Source organism: Marmota flaviventris (genome assembly GCF_047511675.1).
Source record: "Marmota flaviventris isolate mMarFla1 chromosome 16 unlocalized genomic scaffold, mMarFla1.hap1 SUPER_16_unloc_2, whole genome shotgun sequence".
Taxonomy (NCBI): Eukaryota; Metazoa; Chordata; class Mammalia; order Rodentia; family Sciuridae; genus Marmota; species Marmota flaviventris.
In genome coordinates, this window is record NW_027287692.1 from 409,976 (window position 1) to 416,838 (window position 6,863).

Sequence of the window (6,863 nt, forward strand, 5' to 3'; positions counted from 1 at the left end):
CCCAGTTTGCACTTTTTCCTGCTTCCAGGTAATGTTCACAACCAGCTTGTCTTCAGACAGAGAGGTACTACTTAAAGCCAGGCACTGTGGCACACGCCTCTGATCCCAGTGACCCGAGAGGCTGAGGCAGAGAGGATCACAAGTTTGAGGCCAGCCAGACTTTATCTAACTTTATATAAAAAAATAGAAAGGGCTAGAGGTGTATCTCTGTGATAGAGCTCTTGCTGGGCATTTCATGGGGCCCTGTATTCAATCTCCAGCACTGTGCAAAAAAAAAAAAAAAAAGAAAAGAAAAAGAAAGAAAGACAGACTGCTTAGAATCAGCCATGCTGCACTTGGTGGTTGTGAAGGCTGGCTGGGGCTCCACAGACTCCTCTCCACTTCTAATCATAGCAGGTCAGGTTTTAACTGCAGTTGCTGTTTGGTGCCTGCATGGTCCTGGTAGTTTAACACAGTAGCTCCAGTATCTCTTTGGGTGAAAAGTGACATAGTGACTGTCTAGGCTAACATTCTTTGTTTTATAAATTGAAGAAACAAGCTGGGCACAGTGGTGCACACCTGTAATCCCAGCACCTCCAGAGGCTGAGACAGGAGGATCACTAGTTCAAAGCCAGCCTCAGCAAAAGTGAGGCACTAAGCAACTCAGTGAGACCCTGTCTCTAAATAAAATACAAAATAGGGCTGGGATTGTGGCTCAGTGGTTCAGTGTCCCTGGTTCCCATAAATAAAAAAGTAGATAAATAGGTAGATAGATAAATAAATAGAAGAAACATATCCATAAGTGTTCGGGAGCCTTCGTGAGCTGAGCAGGAGCAGTTTCCTTAGTACCATTTCTGATCTGTGAGAACTGGGTGCTCATGAAGACTCTTCTTTGCTAGCTAGGCTTTTCTTTTTTTCCCTTCAGTATCAGGATGGAAGCTCTTGGGTCCTGCAAAGGCCTTTTTGCTAGAGATGCCACTTGGGAGTGGAGAGGGCTCCACCGCCTACAAGGAAGCTTCAGCCACTGCTGGACCTGGAGTACCCCTTGGACCAGATAACCCCGGGCACTTGTCCACCATGCGCTCTGTGCAGTCAACTCCCCAAGGGACCTTGAGTGGGAGCCAGGGGTCCTAGAGCTTCATCTAAAGTTGCGCTTCCTTGGGTGGTGAGTAAGAGACTGGGAACGGTCTACCTGCAAGGCAGCCTCTTCAGGCTGCCCCACAGGCCTACGGGGCTTGGTCGTCACTTTTCAACAACTGCGAATGCGCAGTCAGCACCGGGAAGACTGCAGAAACTCCGAAGGTTTTGTCTCCTGTTAACAGCTTCCCTGCAGCCAGCACGGAAGACGTTGATGTAACCGATCCCTCGGCTCTCCATCCGGCCCTGGCGGATCTAAGGGAAAGACAGACTGGCCTGGGGCACTGGGCCATGCCGGGCTTCAAAGGACCATTGTGGTGCAGTGACACTGAAACTGAATGTCCTCAGGACAGCACATCAGGATTCACTCCCACACAGCCAGCACCGCTCACAGGCATCCTGCAGCCCCAGGAGCCAAGAGAGTTGTGCCTGAACGCAGTTAGTTTACAGAGCTCTAGTCTCCAGTTTGGTCTTTCAAATCAGAGGGGAACAAAAATAAATCTAGGTTGCAAACTTGACAAACATTAGCATTTACTAAAAAAAGTACTTTGAGAACTACTGCTTCCTACTAAAACTCAATACAAAATCATCTCTGTTCAAGCAAACTTAAGGAAGATTAAATCAACTTAAAAATGCTTTGGAAAAAGCCTTAGATTGAATTTTTAACAAGAGGAGCTCATTAGTATTTGGAGGGCATGGTTTGTTCAGAAGCACTGCATCATTTGCTCAAAGATGTCCAAAACATTAGGAAAAAAAAAATCACCCCTCACAGAGTTTTCTATCTCTGGGAGCAGCTCACAGAAATGATAGGATAAAATGGACACGTTCAATTATCCACTGTGGTTCGCTCTGCCCTGGGAAGAGAGTGGGGCCAAGTGGGAACAGTGAGCGCCTTTGAAGGTCAGGCGTTGAAACTGCAGTAAACAAGCAGAGCTGGCTCGACACAGTAGCGGTGGCCCTACTCGGCTTCACCATATTTCAGAAGTTTTCTGCAGCCATTCCTATTCATCAGTGGTGAGCGTGAGCATGGGACCTCACTGCTGGCTGAGTCTATGATAAATTTGCTAAGCTGCAGCAAAATAATGTGTGGATCTAGCAAATAACCAGGTAGTCACTCCTAAGTCTGTCACCTAGCACAGTGCCACATAACACTCATCACTGTGCAGGAAGTCAGCCAGCAGTGCCAGTTTCGTTGACTTCACAACCAGCATACCTGGGCTGCTACACATTTCAGGTAGATAGCAACTCCTTTTCATTTGTGGGGACATGGTACCACACACAATACACCTGACAGCTTGTGCTGCCCTCTCTTTAGTCACAAAAGGGCTTAGTCAAGTGTACCTGCGACTTCCTGCTTTAAACCATCTGCAAATCCAATGCTTCATAAGAATAATAGATTACTGTTACTTTTTTATTTTTTCTATTTTAATTTCAAGCAGACTAACCTTTGGTAAAATAATATTTGTCAGGTAAAATGCTAATGTTCTAATTCTGGAGCCTTCCCAAAGACAATAAGACTTTGATGCAACATGAAATAAAATGACAATAAAAAGTTACTAGAAAAATTTTTTCCCAATTGAGAAACACAGTAATTTGACATATCCAACATCAAATTAAACTCTACAGACCTTGCTGAGCGGGTACTGCTCCAAAATGTGAAGAGCCTCAGAGGTTTAAGGGTAAGTGAGTGCTGTCCACGGGGACATTGCTTTGTCACTCCTGCAGGGAGCACTGAGCTCACCTGATGGCTAGATGTGGGCAAGTGGATAAGGGCTGGGGTCATCACCCTTCTGTCCCTCTGCTTCTATGTGCTTTAACGCAACTCTCAAATTTAGGAAAGGAAGGTAGGTCTTAGAGTCCAATAGGGGGTCACAATCTGCTACATGGATAGACATGCTTCAGAACTTAACCTGTGTGCATGTCACTAAGATCCCAAAACTTTTATTGAATATTCTTGTCCTATTTTGCTATACAAAAGGGGGCAGTGTTAGGCAGCAGAGATCAGAGTGTTACTGAGCCAAAGAAATGGAAAGAGACTTCTTTTCTATAATGTTCTTGATTAGCAAAAACTTCATACGTAAGTAGCAGATACCTGAAAACTATCCAAAATAACCACCAATTTTCAAGCTTTTATATACCAAAGGGAGGCAACTTTAAATAAATAGGAATAGCAACTATGAAGTTTAGTTAGGCTAACCTTTTTTAGAATTCGACCATAAAAGTCAAAGTGAATCCTCACATTGCCTAAAGCACTACCTGGTTTTTGTGCAGAGATCTTTCTGTTGGGAGGCTGGTCATAAAATGCTGACCGACAGGATTGGGAGGCACTGAAGGCCACCCTGCACCTGACCACACTCTGCCCATGTCATGTATAAAATAGAAAAAGGCTGAGATCTGACCAGAGCAAGTGCGCATGTCATTCACATTTGGAGTCTTTTTCTACTCCAAGACGAGTAATAAAAAATAGGGAAGGAAGCAGCTGCTGGGTCACCTCAAGGGGGATCCTTGAGAAGCCAGGACCTGGGGGTTCAGTGGCACCTGCTCCACAGGGGACAGAAAAGGCCTTGCTGCCGTCCTTAAATCATGAAAACTCAAATACCAGTAAAATGTGTCCTTCTGTGAGAAAAAGCTCCAAAAAATGCAATGACATGCAGATTTAAAACATTTAAAATATCCACATCAATACAAAGAAAGTGAAAGTCTCTCTCCACAGTGAAGCAGCACCCTGCCCACCACAGTGCCATTTATGACAAGTGCTAGCCCGGGGGACTGCACCCTGCCCACCACGATGCAGTTTATGACAGGTGCCGCCCCAAGTGGCCGCAGCACCTTCACAGTGGGCGGAGCCCCAGCGCTGCCTGGGGGTGGGAGGCTGCTGAGCCAGCCCAAGCTTTGAGCAAACTCTTCTGGATGCAGGGGAGGCCCCTAGAGAAATGCAGGCTGGGACCTCCCAGGAAGGGGCACTGCCCCTGTTAAAGACTTTTCTCCAAGAAAAAAATGCCCAGTAGGCTCTCTAATCCCATTCTGCATTTTGAGTTTGTTGACCTTTCCCCTCTGGAACGAGATCACTGCAAGACCTATGCGTCCTACACAAGCTTGGAATCAAGGACCAGAAGCAAAGTGCCCAGGCTGTTAATTCTTGCAGAGGACAGGAGCTGAGGCATCACCCTCAGAGAGATGGGAATTCCCACACCGGCAGAGAGAGGCCAACCTTGGAGGAGGTCCACCTGCTGGTAAACGCTCTCTCTCACAGATAGTACACAGGCCCTGCCACCCCAAACACGGCCGCTTCAAGTTATTTTCATAACTTAAAAATATGTAAGCAGGAGTTTCTCTGTGATATTTGGTAGGTCTAATATCCCCACCCAGCACTTCCCCTGGTGGGGCAAGTACTCTTTTTCTTTCCTTCACTCCTAATTCCAGGTGAAGTTATATAAAACCTCACAGGGAGCCTTCCCAATCATTGCTCCCAATCTTTTTTTTTTTTTTAATAGTTGTAGATGGGGCTGGGGTTGTGGCTCAGAGGTAAAGTGCTCGCCTAGCATGCGAGGGCACATGAAATAAAATAAAGATATTGTGTCCACCTATAACTAAAAAATAAATATAAAAAATAGTTGTAGATGGACAGCATAACTTTATTTTATTTATTTTTTTATGTGGTGCTAAGGATCAAACCCAGTACCTCACATGTACTAGACAAGTGCTCTGCCACTGTGTTACAGCCCCAGCCCATTGCTTCCAATCTTTAAAACAGCTACTCAGTGTTTGATAGTCTTGAAAACACTTTGAAGAAGCAAAGCAAGTTAATCAGGAGCATTCATGGTACCCTAGAGAGCCAGCTTTGCTCCAGGAAGTCAGCAGGGCCAGGGGAGCTCCACCCCTTTCCCATCTGAAGTAAGGTGGCTGGAGGAATACCCTTCACTGACCCTCACAGGTCAGAGTGTACCTTCAAAGTAATCATCTTTCCTGAATTCTAGTTTTCAAAGTAATACTAAAAATGTGCAGATATGGTTCCAGGGGAATAAATATTTCAGTTCAGGTAAATTTAAAAGTAACATTCTCATTTTTTCCTAATAATGGTGTATATTTTCTTTCACTATTGTAGATGCAACAAAGGTAAGGGTGAGAAAGGAGCACATTCAGAGCAGAATCTGTGCTACTTAGAGCCTGCATTCTCTATTTAAAATACATTCACTCAAGATTAAAGAGCAACACAAGAAAACTACACAGTGTACTAATTTTTAAGTCCTTTTATTTTCTAATTACTTTTTAGTTGTCAATGGACCTTTATTTTATTTATTTATATACAGTGCTGAGGATCAAGCCCAGGGCCTCACTCATGCCAGGCAAGTCCTCTACCAATGAGCCATAACCCCAGCCCTTAATTTCCTTTTGAAAAAAGGAAATAACCAAGGTTTGGTGATAGAATCTGATGTTCTCTTTATGGACATAGAGTAAATTAAAATGTTAATTTTTTTAAAAATTTATTTTTTAGTTGTAGTTGGACACGACACCTTTATTTCACTTTTTTTATGTGGTGCTGAGGATCGAACCCAGGGTCTCGCACGTTTGAGGCGAGCACTCTACTGCTATAACTAAAAAATAAATATAAAAAATAGCCCCTAGAATTTTTTTTAAATAGTTGTAGATGGGGCTGGGGTTGTGGCTCAGAGATAAAGTGCTTGCCTAGCATGTGAGTAAATGATTAATGTGCTGATGTCATAACAAGGTTTAGAGGGAGGCACATCTCACACAATAGGGTGAACACCCAATCATCATACTTATGAACTGAGGGATCAAAAATGTTAGAATTTTTAACCTCTTGCAATGCTAGGGATAGAACACAGGGCCTTGGGTATGCTAGGAAGTGCTGTACCACTGAGCTACACCCCAGTCCTTATAAAGGATTGTTTTAAATTTAAATGGCTCCCCAGAAGTTGCTGAGGGTCCTCTATTCCCCCACATGCCTATGACAGGAAGCTGCATTCAAATTTCTGACTGCTTGACAACTAACCTTCTTCAGGATAAGCTCCCGCTTCAGAGGGCCACCAAAGCCCAAGGGCCCAGGCTAGACTTTGGGAGCAGGAGATGTGCATGTGGACATGTGTATGCACCTGCTTGTGGTTGTCCTATGTCTGTTTCTGTTGAGTAGCCAAACCTGCTGCCTGTCTCTGCCTGTCTGAGGGGTTCTGATGGGTCTCTGGCATCTCTAGAACACCAGTCTCCTCTGCCTGGCCTGCTTTCTTCAGTCAGCTTGAGTTGCTGATCCCAGGGACTCATCTGACACTCAGGTCTTCTCTAGTTCAGAACTGCACTGTAAGACAGCCTAGGGCATGGCTCTGCTCCTAGGGTGGCACTGATCCTGCCTGTGGGTCCCTAACTCACGGTTGCAGGAGTGGAAATCTTCCTTTTCCTGGAAAAAGGACCAGAGCATCTTTGCTTAGCTTTCTCACTGCAGTTCTGGTACAGCAACAATCAAACCTTTGAGGAGAGTTGTCAACATAGGTTAGCAGCAGTTATTAGAGCTAAACCAGAGACCCCACAGCTCCATTTCGAGGAATTGATGCAAGGCCTGGCAGGGAGGTAGAATTAAACAGAGGTTCACTAAAATTGTGCATGACTTTTGTGACTTGGTCTCTACCTTCATCAAGGGCTGCTTTCTCATGGAAAAGTAATGATGTTGGACAAAACTTCTTTGACCCAGTTAAAAAACATTGTTTTTATTTTAAATTCAAGCATTCTCACAC

At 44.6% G+C, this 6,863-nt stretch overlaps 1 non-coding gene across 1 annotated transcript; it reads right to left on the reverse strand.

The window, feature by feature from the left end:
• Window positions 1–5,812: 5,812 nt before the first annotated feature.
• LOC139703696 (small nucleolar RNA U13) lies at window positions 5,813–5,913 on the reverse strand. The gene has a single exon (XR_011705796.1). It is a non-coding gene; the product is annotated as a small nucleolar RNA U13 (small nucleolar RNA).
• Window positions 5,914–6,863: the final 950 nt, after the last annotated feature.